Source organism: Odocoileus virginianus, unplaced genomic scaffold (assembly GCF_023699985.2).
Source record: "Odocoileus virginianus isolate 20LAN1187 ecotype Illinois unplaced genomic scaffold, Ovbor_1.2 Unplaced_Scaffold_14, whole genome shotgun sequence".
Lineage (NCBI taxonomy): Eukaryota > Metazoa > Chordata > Mammalia > Artiodactyla > Cervidae > Odocoileus > Odocoileus virginianus.
In genome coordinates this window covers 41,321-54,110 of record NW_027224276.1, presented here as the reverse complement: position 1 = coordinate 54,110, position 12,790 = coordinate 41,321, and the positions used below count along the sequence as shown (strand labels likewise).

Genomic DNA, 12,790 nt, shown 5'->3' with positions numbered 1-12,790 from the left:
ATTCAAAGACAAATGGATACCACACACATATAACACAGCCAGACATTCAACAGGCCTATTGGCTCAGAGAAACAACACTCTCACTCAGGCTTAGGATCAAACATGCCCATTTGCTCACCCAGACAGATATGCAAAGTCATACCCACTCCCTTGTACAAATATGATCCTACTCAGACACCTACACACTTGAACACCATCATGTGACCTGCTCATACACACAGACTCATACACATTCATAGTGCCCATGAACAGATGCACACACACAGCCATATGTTTTCAGTTGCACATATATACCCATGCTCAGGCCTAGATGCCTCTGGACCACATGTGGGAGTCTCTCCCTTCTGTACCAAATGCTTCTTTAGAAAAGTCTAGTCTGTACCCCAGAACGCCACTGCCCCTGCCCCCACAGAGGAGGTCTTCTGGGCCTCAGTGTTTCCCCTCCCTCTACTCCTCCTCTGGCTTTGACAACTGTCCTCCAGCCATTGACCCCTCACGCAGTGGTCCACCACATCTCTACATTCAGAAGCCAGCCAGTGGACCCAACTGTCCCTCCAGCCCAAGCTCTATGTTGGGAATTCCCTGGGACCTGTCCCCCACAGCTCTGGCTGCTACATGGGCCACACCCAAAGCCCTGTGATCTCAGAAGCTTCAGCCTTGTCACCAAACTCTTGCCAAGTCTCCCCTCAACAGGGAGATGCATATATCACCAGGGTCAGCAATGCTGCAGGCTATAGGCCAGGCCTCTGCTAGCTCATGGGGCTCAAGCATCTCTATGTGTGTGCACAGACAGGGGTAAGTGTAGGGAAGGATCCTAGAGGAGGGTGGGGGCAGGAGGCTCTGCCTACAGCCACCACGTATTCCTCCTTAGATGAACAGTCACAACACAGAATTGCTCCTGCCTCCCTCCCTTCCACGCCCCTCCCCCATTTACCTACCTGCTGACCACCCCCTAGATCTCAGCAAAGACCCTGGAGAAGAGGGGCCACTCCTTCCTCCAAATAAGTAATGACAATATTAACCATGAACAATCACCAACAATATTGACCATGAGCTTCGCTGACATTGCTTCAGGGTCACTTCTACAAACATCCTTTACTTACATGCACCAACTCATTTTGTCACTACACACACCCATGAAGGAAGGGTTACCAGTCTCTTTGGCAGATGAGAAAACTGAGGTTCGGCAAGTTTCACTTTCACTATAAGCTGCAGAGCCAGTAGTTGAGGGAGGTCTCCCTGGAGAATCCATGTTCTCCGTGTACCAGGCTTTCTTGCCTCTTCAGGCAGAGGGACGAGTGGCCAACAGCATGCAAGGCCACAATATCTGGGGAGTCCCAGACACAATGTGGACGTCTGAAACAGACTGAGAGCCTTGGATTAAGGCTAGGGCTCACACTGTGGAGGCAACCCTGTTGTGTCTGGCCCCTACAGGGTGTTGGGTGGCATGGTCCTTGCCCCCACCACAGCATCAGGCAGTCTAGGGCCTGGAAGTGCTTCTCACCCCCATCTCACCTTCCTTTTAGCCCTACAGTGGCTTCCAACCCCTAGCTGGAAATCACAGCAGTATCTTCCATAGTGAGTGAGCAAAAGTCTTTGCTACCTGTAGGGAGAGACAGGGGAAGGAAGGAAAGAAGGAAGAAAGGAGTGGGGGGTGGTCTGGGCTGGGAGCAGCTTCTCTACCCATCTGCCAGCTCATACACATGGGCAGACACACATACACAGACACGCGCTGCATGCTGGCCAAGGAACCTGGCTGACAGTGGAGAAGGGAGAGCAGGAAGCTGCAGGAGTCTGAGCCTGCCCAGGGTGCAGGCATTGTGAGAGGAGCACAGTCAGGCTCCAGACATGCCTTCCACAGATAGCACACAAGGAAATATTAACACAGCTTCGTGCTCAAACACAACCATAATTATAAAAATAGACCCTGTACAGGGAAACAGGTGGTGGTTCCCTTCCTCATGGGACATTTGGGATCGAGGAAGATAGGGAGGGCTAGAGGACTCTCCAGGCTTGGGTGCCCAAGTAGTCCTTGTGATGGAGCAGAAAGAGAGACATAGTCAGAGAGAGAGAGCATGTCAGTGATAGAGACTCTGGAATATGTGTGGGGGGACAGAAGTCACAGCCCCCCATCCTCGATGGAGGGATGCTGACTACTTACCTAGGCTCTCTCAGCAGGGCTGTCTTGAAATCCAGGAAGGGGGCTGAAGCTGTCTCACTCAGGATAAATCACAGCCCAGGCCACATTGTGGGACCCTCAGTGATCTGGCAGCCAGTGACACTCCTGCTTCTGTTGCCGTGGATACAGCCGGGCTGGTCTAAATCGAAGACATCAGGGGAAGCAGGCACTGGAGGAGTGCACTGGGCAGGGCTGGGGGTGATGGGGAATACCAGGTGGGCAGCACACAGCCTTGAGGTGCCCGGCTAGCTGGCAGGTGGGGGTCCGGGCAGGTGCTTCCCCAACTACACACTCCCTCCCCCATCTTCATGCCTCCGCCAAGCTGGGAGGGGGGCCAACACTGGCCCCTGCTACCCGTCTGCCCGTCTGCCCGCCTGGCTGCCGGTCTCCCCCTTCCCCCTTCCTGTCTGCCTGCTGGCCGCGCCTTTTGTCCTCAGAAGACACGGTCCCTGTGGGGCCTCTGCCAAGCCTCTAGCAGATGCTCAGGGTCCCGGGCTCCTCCCTGGAAGCACCCGGGCCATGGCCTGGGAGAGCCCCAGGTTGGGGGAGCTCTCATCCAGGCTCAGCCCGCTCCCCAGGCCTTCAGGGATGGGGAAGAGGTGCAGGTCCACAGCCAGAGGCAGCAGCAGAGGTGGAGTTGAGAAGGGGATGGACGCCAGAAAGAGGGGGTGGGGTGGAGAGAGAGGCTGGCCTGATAGCTGTGTCCTGGGTTTTAGATCCGGGTTGAGGAGGGTGGCTCAGAGCATCCGAGGGGGGTCCTGATGCAAAACAGGGGCACTATGAGCCTGCCGGAGGGACCCTCCAGGCCTGGGAACCACCCCAGCTCACACAAATGTAGGTGCCAAGATGCTGGGGACTCCCAACCTGGATAGGGCATTGGCGGGGAGCCCAGGGCACTAAGCTGGACCCCATCTGGCCTGTCCGTCCCCCCTCTCCTCGATTTGCACGGTCCCTGCCTCAGGGGCGGGCGGAGGAGGGAGGGAGGCAGGGAGGGAGAGGGAGGGAAGGAGGGAGGCAGAACAGGCAGGGAGACTCCCAGCCGCCAGCCTGGTCCTCCCTGGGGTGGGGCGGGGAGGGAGGGCTGGGGAGTCCGGCGAGCAGCCGGCTGGCTGGCTGGCCGACTGGGTGGGGATGGCTGGCGAGGTGGCTGTGCTGCCAGGACAATAGCTGGCTGGGGAATTCAGACTCCAGTCTTTCTGAGATGCTGAAGAGAGGCACGCATGGAGGTGTGGAGAGGTAGCTAAGAGGCCGCTCAGAGAACAACTCCACACGGGCTACAAAGTTCAGAGGAGGCAGGGGTAGAAGGGATCTGTGGTTGGGGTCAGGGCAGAAAGGTCTGTGGAAGTTTCTCAAAAGCTTTCATATGGGAGGGATGCTTAAAGCTCTGAGAGGTAGGACAGACAATCTTATTTAGAATGGGTTCTATGGGCACTTTCCCAGGAAGGCCTGCAGGTGGGCAGGTGTGGGGGGAGGGCGGGGCTGGGAGCGCTGCCCATCTCTGAACAACCCTTCTCAGGACGTCATCTCCTGTGCCACCCCTACTTTCTCTGGGCCAGTAGACAGACACGCACCCATGAGAGCAGAATGGGACAGGTGAGGAGGAAGCCTTGTAGGCAGAGGTTTGAAGGGAAGGAAAAAAATATTTCTGTCCTGAATAGATTAAATTGAGACCAAATGATGCTATAGTGGTTCCCCTAATTTATAGCATTTAAGAATTCCAGTTCTCTTCATATATGCAATTTTCTTCTATTTCTCTTCCTCCCTCATTCACTGGTTCACTCGTTTATTAAACATGGCTGTATGCTAGGTTCAGGGTGCTTGTGTGTGCTCAGTGGTGTCCAACTCCTTGCGACGCCATGGACTGTAATTCGCCAGTCTCCTCTGTCCATGGCACTCTCCAGGCAAGAATACTGGAGTGGGTTCAGGTGAATCCCTTAGGAAACACTTGCTCTCTGCCCTTAGGAAACACTTGCTCCATTAGCAAGTTGTGGTCCTGCAATCCACCTGCATCTAAAACCTCGTAATGTCTGTGAAATGTGGATCCCCAGGTACACCTACCCAAAATACTAATTTAGGAGGTTTGAAATGAAGCTCCAACATGTGTATTTTGACGCGGCCCTCAGGTGGTTATTGTTACTTTTGGGCATCATGTTTTGGAGAGGGAAGAAAACCCATGAGTCAAATATAAAGTCACAATGGAAATTAGAAAATATTTTGAACTTAGTGATAATGAAAATATTATATCTGAAATTCTGTGGGATGCTGCTAAGGCTATGCTTAGAGAGAAATTTATAGCCTTAAACATATATATTTTTTAAAAGGCTGAAAATTCATCTCATGGTATGCTTACCAAAAGGCATATACAATAATGTGCATTTCATAAAGGCAGTATTTTTAATAGTTCAAACTCGAAACAACCTAAATGTCATTAAGAATGATAAATAAATTGTCTTTTATTCACATGATTCAATACTACACATTGATGGGAAGAAATGTCCCACAACCACATACAACAATATGGATGGTCTGCATATGTGTGAGTGCTCACGCTCAGTTGTGTCTAACTCTTGGATTGTAATCTGCCAGGCTCCTCTGTCCATGGAATTTTCCAGGCAAGAATACTGGAGTGGGTTGCCATTTCCTACTCCAGGGGATCTTCCCAACCCAGGGATTGAACCCACATGTCTCTTGTGTCTCCTGCATTGGCAGGCAGATTCTTTACCACTGAGCCACCTGGGAAGCCCACAACAATATGGATAGATTCTGCAAACATTATGCTGAGGAGAATAAACCAGACACAAAGAGCACATGTGCTTTTGGTTCTATTTATATAAAGTTCTAAAGCAGGTGAAACTCATCTATGGTGCTAGAAGTCAGAATCTTGATTGCCTTTGGGCTCTGAGTAGGAGATCCAAGGAGACTTTTGTAGGTACTGAGAAGGTTCTATGTCTTTATTTCCCTGTTGATTACATGGATTGTTACTTAGTAACAATTCATTGAAAGCTGTATATTTATGCCTCTAGTACTTTTCTTTTTTTAAATTTTTTTTCATTTATTTTTATTAGTTGGAGGCTAATTACTTTACAATATTGTAGTGGTTTTTGTCATACACTGACATGAATCAGCGATGGATTTACCTGTATTCCCCATCCTGATCCCTATAGTACTTTTCTTTATGTGTGTTATATATTTCAATTTTTAAAAAAGTTTTTAAAAATGAAAAACTAAACCTAGCAGTCAGGATGTTTCATCATAATGGGAGGCAAAGGTGGGAATTGGGAGCTGTGGGAGAGGGGCAGTGTGGGGAGGGGTGGTTGATAGCCAGAATAAGTGTGGGAGAAGTAGAAGTGAATTGGAAGAAGTTTGAGAGCCAACACAGTGTGGTGGCTGAAAGCACTGACTCTGGTTCCAGGCTGCTGGGGTTTAAATCTGTGCCTCTTAACCTTCCTTGCACCTCAAGTTCCTTATCTGTTAAACGAGGTAGTAATAGTGCTTACAAACTAAGGTTGTGAAGATAAATGAGATACTATTTGTAGAGTGTTCATAATAAAGTCAAGACATAAAATCATTGATAGTACCATGCACATCTTGATTAAATAAAAATGGTGCCTAGGTGAGTAAAAAAGCCTGTACAAAGGCTTGAGGGTTCCAGGAGGCAAGATGCATTTGAAGCATGGCAGAAACAATTTGTTGTGGCCTAGGTGGAGGATGGTCCTCCGGCACAGGCCAGATCCTGAATGCCACACTAAGGCTCTTAGACTTTCTCTTGATCACAGAGATATTGACCTGGGCTTCTGCTATGTTGATTTGCCATCGTTGACCTCCAAGTCATACCTTTTAAGGATCTCAGGAGAAAGGATTGTTCTGTTGAGGTCATGGGAGATGGCAAGGAACCATGATGAGGAAATAAGGGTTTGCAAAGGAGGGTGGACTTAAGCCCGACACCCTACACTCCACCCTGAAGGAACTTTCCTCCCTTAGCAAGGGGGAGAAAAAGTTCTCCAAAAAAGGCATGTCACCTATGAGATAAGCACACAACATCCAACAGGCAGAGCTGCAGTGGGAGGAGGCAGGGGAAACTGTGTCATATGCTAGCCACAGTCCTCCATTTTTAATCAACTCCAACATTCCAGGAATGGGAGAACCCTGGCTGCCTTCTGCCTGTGCCCTTCTGTTTACACTCCCTGAGCAGGTGAGGAGATAAGCACGTTTTCGAGGATTTTAAAAGTTCCTCATTTCTTCCCATTCCTTTCTCTGAAATAACAGTACTCCACTTCCAGGTGGGCAAAAGCACCTTAGTGGATTTCTGTGGCCTGCTTAACAAGTCCAGGTTACCTTGAATTGGGAGAAAGAGTGATATGTTTTACCATTCAATCATGATTTTAAAAATTAGAAAACTAAGATCACGGCATCTGGGCCCATCACTTCATGGCAAATAGATGGGGAAACAGTGGAAACAATGGCTGACTTTATTTTTATGGGCTCCAGAATCACTGCAGATGGTGATTGCAGCCATGAAATTAAAAGATGCTTACTCCTTGGAAGGAAAATTATGACCAACCTAGGCAGCATATTAAAAAGCAGAGACATTACTTTGCCAACAAAGGTCCGTCTAGTCAAGGCTATGGTTTTTCCAGTGGTCATGTATGGATGTGAGAGTTGGACTATAAAGAAAGCTGAGCACTGAAGAACTGATGTTTTTGAACTGTGCTGTTGGAGAAGACTCTTGAGAGTCCCTCGGACTGCAAGGAGATCCAACCAGTCCATCCTAAAGGAGATCAGTCCTGGGTGTTCATTGGAAGGACTGATGCTGAAGCTGAAACTCCAATACTTTGGCCACCTGATGTGAAGAGCTGACTCATTTGAAAAGACCCTGATGCTGGGAAAGATTGAGGGCAGGAGGAGAAGGGGACAACAGAGGATGAGATGGTTGGATGGCATCACCGACTCGATGGACATGCGGTTTGGGTGGACTCCAGGAGTTGGTGATGGACAGGGAGGCCTGGCATGCTGCAGTTCATGGGTTTGCAAAGAGTCAGATACGACTGAGTGACTGACCCGAACAGAACTGAAAGTGTGAAATGTAATATACAGATAGAAATATCATGAGATGTATTAACAAATAGTTATAAAGTGAACACTCATGTAACTTATCACCGCTCAGCTCAAGAAATAGAACATTAACAATATCTAGAAGCTCCTGTTGTTGTTGTCCAGGCACTAAGTTGTGTCCGACTCTTTGTGACCCCCATGGACTGTAGTATGCCAGGCATTCTGTCCTTCATTATCTCCCAGAGTTTGTTCAAACTCATGTCCATTGAGTTGGTGATGCCATCCAACCATTGCATCCTCTGTCGCCCCCTTCTCCTCCTGCCCTCAATCTTTCCCAGCATCAGGGTCTTTTCCAATGAGTCAGCTCTTCACATCAGGTGGCCAAAGTATTGGAGCTTCAGCTTCAGCAGCAGTCAGTCCTTCCAGTGAATATTCAGGGTTGATTTTCCTTAGGATTGACTCAATGGACATGAGTTTGAGCAAGCTCCGGGAGTTGGTGATGGACAGGGAAGCCTGGCGTGCTGCAGTCCACGGGGTTGCAAAGAGTCGGACATGACTGAGTGACTGAACTGAATTGATCCCAGGGTTAATGGTGACCTCCAAGAGGGCTTATGCCAAGGGGGACCTTCCAGGACTGCTGCTGCCAGTGCCCCCATCCCTGTGGTGAGCCCCTGCCAACCCACGCCTCCACAGGAGACCCTCCAACACTAGCAGGTAGTTTTGGTTCAGTCTCCTGTGAGGTCACTGCTCCTTTTCCTGGGTCTTGGTGCAGACAAGATTTTGTTTGTGCCCTCCGAGAGTGGAGTCTCTGTTTCCTCCATCCTGTGGAAGTCCTGTAATCAAATCCTGCTGACCTTCAAGGTCAGATTCCCTGGGGATTCCCAGTCCCTTTGTCAGATCCCCAGGCTGGGAAGCCTGACGTGGGGTTCAGAATCTTCACAACAGTGGGAGAACTTCTTTGGTGTTATTGTTCTCCAGTTTGTGGGTCACCCACCCAGTGGGTATGGGATTTGATTTTATCATGATTGTGTCCCTCCTACTGTCTCACTGCAGCTTCTTCTTTGTCTTTGGATGTGTGGTATCTTTTTCTGGTGGGTTCCAGCATTCTCCTGTTGGTGGTTGTTCAACAGCTAATTGTGATTTTGGTGCTCTCGTAGAAAGAGGTGAGCGCACGTCCTTCTACTCCACCATCTTGAATCAGCAGCCTACTCCTTTCCCAATTTTGAACCAGTCTGTTGTTCCATGTCTGGTTCTAACTGTTGCTTCTTTACTGGCATACAGGTTTCTTAGGAAACAGGCAAGGTAGTCTGGTACTCCCATTTCTCTAAGAATTTTCCACAGCCTTTTAAAAAAATAATAAATCACATACTTGTCATAAAGAATGTTCTACTTGGTGTCGAAACAGTTGGCAATGGTTTGGTACATTTCTCATCCATTTCTAACTGTCCTAGTCACTGAACCTAAACAAGTCTTTGATCCCTGGCTTGAATAAAAATACTTCTTTCCAATTTATTCAAGAATTTTTCTAGGGCCCACTTTCATTTTCTCGACAAACTTTATCTTTTTTATTATGAATATTTCAAACATAGAGAGTAGTAGCATAAACACACATGCAATCATGATTGAATAATGAATATCCTACCATATGTTTAATCTATTCCATTTTTTTCTTTTGCTGGAGTATTTAAAAGCAAATCTCAGACATGAATTGTACCCATATATACCTCAGTATGCATTTCTAAAAAGGAGATAATTTAATAAACCACTATTCCATTATTACACTTAAGCATAGCAATAATTCCTTGGAATGTCTAACAATAAGCAAGCCCACCATTACCCAATTGTCTTTATAATCAAATGTCTTTTTACAGTAGGCTTGTTCTATTCAGAGCACATTGCACTGTTTGATGTGGCTCTTTAGTGTCCCTTAATCTGGAGCACTTTGCCCCTTACTCTCTCTTTGCACTTTTTTTGTCATGCCCTTCACTTATTGCAGTTGTGCTGTAGCACAGCAAAAGGATCCTCAGCACTTTTGGCACCAGAGACCAGTTTTGTGGAAGACAATTTTTCATGGACTTTGAGGGGGTGGTGGTTTCAGGATGATTCAAGCACATTACATTTACTGTGCACTTTATTTCTAATCTAATGCTGCTGCTGATCTGACAGGAGGTATGAGCCACAGCCTGGAGGTTGGAAATTGCTGCTGTAGAAGGACTCATCTTCTGAATTTGTCTTTTTGCTCCCTTGTGGTGTCATTTAACATGTTATCTACTTCCCATTATTCCTGGAGATGGTCTTAGCTCTGAGGACTCTATTGCATTCAGGTTATTAAGAACACTTCATAGGTGGTGCTGTGAGATTCCTATTTCATCATACCAGGAGGCATTTAATATATGGTGGTCCTGCTTTTAATGATGTTAAGATTCATCAGTGAGTTAAGGTGGTAATAGTGACTTAGCAGCAGCAGCAGCCTGATACCTCCCTAGGAAATTTCCCCATCAACCTTTCATTTAATGATTTCATCTATTTAATATTTCATCTACTGCTCTTCCCAGGTGGTGCAGTGGTTAAGAATCCACCTGCCAATGCAGGAGATGCAAGAGACGCAGATTCAATCCCTGGGTCAGGAAGATCCCCTGGAGTAGGAAATGGCAACTCACTCCAATATTCTTGTCTGGAGAATCCCATGGACAGAGGAGCCTGGCGGGCTACAGTCCATGGGGGTGCAAAGAGTTGGACATGACTGAGCACACGCATTGATGATGGTTGCCTGGTTCAGTTATTTTATTAAGATTTTCAGAGTGGCCATTTTTCTAAAATTCTATCACTTTTCTATATTTATTAACTGGCATTTTTATATAAGTGAAAAGTATCCTTCATTAACTATTGGGTTGCACAAAATACAATTAATACAGGAAAGATAACATAAAGATGTAATTCTGTCATTAAGGAATACTAATTTTAGAGCAAGGAGTTGATGCCCTATTGTATCATACTGATATTTCCAATTCAAAATGAATAGTCCAAGCTGTTTATGCAATTTTAAAATTTTGCACTTCAAAAGTGGCACTTTTATATGGAAGATCTTGGTTCCTAACAACATTTATATAATGGCTTCTTTGCAGTAAAGTAACAAAACCAGTATTTCTACCAGCAATTAGACTCCTGAAAGAAGTCTAAACTTTCTTAGCAGCTCTATATGTCCTTGGAATATATTCCGTTAAGGGCATGCATTCAAAACACAGTGTTCCAAAGTTGTTGGAAATAATATATTGTCTTTGGAAGCTATGTCATGAATGTGATATAGTGAGATTTTTTTCAGTTCCATTTGTTTTCAATTTTTAGGGATTAAATTTTAATCAAACTTCAATTTTTGAATATGTAAAACATTTTTATGTTTTCAGTATATAGTCTAAACTACATAACTTCCATCCTGTACCTGCACCCTGTTATGCCCTGCCTATCATAAGTCACTTTTTAAAAATGAGTTTTTGGTTTATCCTTCCAGTGTTGCTCTTTGAAAATATAAGTATTAATATCTACCTATATGCTTATATATGTATATCTATATATACTTATATATCATACTTTGCATTCCCCACCTTCTTATGCAAAGGTAGTGACTGGATATGCTTTTTACACCTTATGCAAGTTCCTACTGGGTGCCTGTTGTAGTCTCAGCACAGTGCTGAGGTACTCAGGCAAGAGTGATCCCACCATGTTCTAGTGTATTTTTTTTCAGTATTGCAGTTAATTAGACTTGCTGCTCTTATCTCTGTCTCTCAGGAGACAGTGCTCCTGGGTGCTGCCTCCGTGCTACTTATTTATGTCCCAGTATCTTGCAGCAAGCACTGACAGTGACAAACACGTGTCCCTTGGCATATCAAAAGAATAAACATATTTTTAATTATACAAGTGATGCATGGGAACATGCACACTGTGAGACAAACAACACAGCAGTACATGGAATAACAAGCCATGGTTTTCCCTCACACTCACATCCCACTGTACTTGGCTGAAACAATTATTCCTATGGTGGCTGCCAAATGGTGATTTTCTAATTCTATTATTATTCCTTCTACATTTGTTAGTTCATATTCTACAATAAGGAAGAGCTCTCTCTCTCTTTTCCTTCCTTTCTTCCTTCTTTGTTCTCATTTAGTTTTGTCATATGGATTTGTGGATTCTTATTTTATTCGATGCATTATAAACTGCTACATTCATTATTTATTTTGATGCCCAAATTGTCCCAGAATTTGACAAGGAGAATCCTTTCAAGCTTGCTTTTGTGTCCTTTTGATATGTCCATTATCCTTTGAACATTCCCATACTTTCTGGAACATCAAGCCATTCTAGGCTCATCTTATACTTGTTCTGCCCCAGCTCTGGAGTCAGCCATTTCCTCAAGAAACCAGTCTTGTTCCTTTTGGAAGAGATACCAAAATATGGGCATGAAGTGTGCCAATTGTTGCAACTAGGAGTCATTGCTTACAGTCCATCTCAGTGGACAGAGCTGGTGTGTATGTATATATTCCTAAACATACATACACACATTATCTATCATCTATCAACCATATGTCTATATCTATCTATCTATGAAATCTCTGTATCATTTTAAAATCATTAATTCATACTGGCACTCCAATTGTAATCTCAAACCACAAGATTCATTCTAGCTGTACCCCCTTTCCATATTTCTAACTCCTTTCTTGGACAGTGAGAAATCTGGTTCTCAGTATCCACAATATATTTACTTATTTGTTCAATCCTAGGATATGCATATAGTTGTTTTAGAACTGCCAAGTCACTACTGTGGAAAATAAAGCTGCTAACTAGTACTTAATATTTGTTTACAGTTTTTTGTTTGTTTGTTTCCCCCTTTGTTGTAGTTCCGTTATTCATTTGAAATAGACTTATTTGTTTCTGTTTGTATTTCATTTTGTTTCTCCCTTTTCTTTGTTGATTAGTAGAACATCAACATAATTTTAAAAAATTGAAGTATGGTCAATTTATAATGTATTAGTTTCAGGTGTATGCAAAATGATTCAGTTATATATATATACATATACCTGTTATTTTTCAGATTCTTTTCTATTAAAGAGTCTCTTGATGAGAGAGAAAGAGGAGAGTGAAAAAGCTGGCTTAAAACTCAATATTCATGTATGGCAAAAACCACTACAATATTGTAAAGTAATTAGCCTCCAACTAATAAAAATAAATGAAGAAAAAGAAAAATTATACATATAAGTGATATCACATGATATTTGTCTTTCTCTGTCTGACTTACTTTGGGCTTCCCAGGCGGCTCAGTGGTAAAGAATCTGCCTGCCAATGCAGGAGACGCAGGAGACATGGGTTCAATCCCTGGGTCGGGAAGATCCCCTGGAGGAGGAAATGGCAACCCACTCCAGTATTCTTGCCTGGAGAATCCTGTGGACAGAGGAAGCTGGCAGGCTACAGTCCATGGGGTTGCAAAGAGTCGAACACAACTGAATGACTGAGCACACATGCACAGCTGACTTACTTCACTTAGTGGGATTATCTCTAGGTCCATCAGTG

General features: G+C 45.1%; 1 protein-coding gene across 3 annotated transcripts in view; it reads right to left on the bottom strand.

The window, feature by feature from the left end:
* Positions 1-12,790, bottom strand: part of GPR173 (G protein-coupled receptor 173) — a 70,467-nt gene that overhangs the window by 20,028 nt on the left and 37,649 nt on the right. The window contains exons 1-2 of one of the 3 annotated variants that reach the window (XM_020885779.2): positions 2,162-2,933; positions 1,516-1,603 (exon numbers count right to left, since the gene is read on the bottom strand). The gene's annotated coding sequence lies outside the window, so the exon portion shown is untranslated. Of the gene's footprint in view, positions 1-1,515; positions 1,604-2,161; positions 2,934-12,790 lie in introns of those variants that run through there. The other 2 variants (XM_020885780.2, XM_070462800.1) reach the window with 2 other exon arrangements.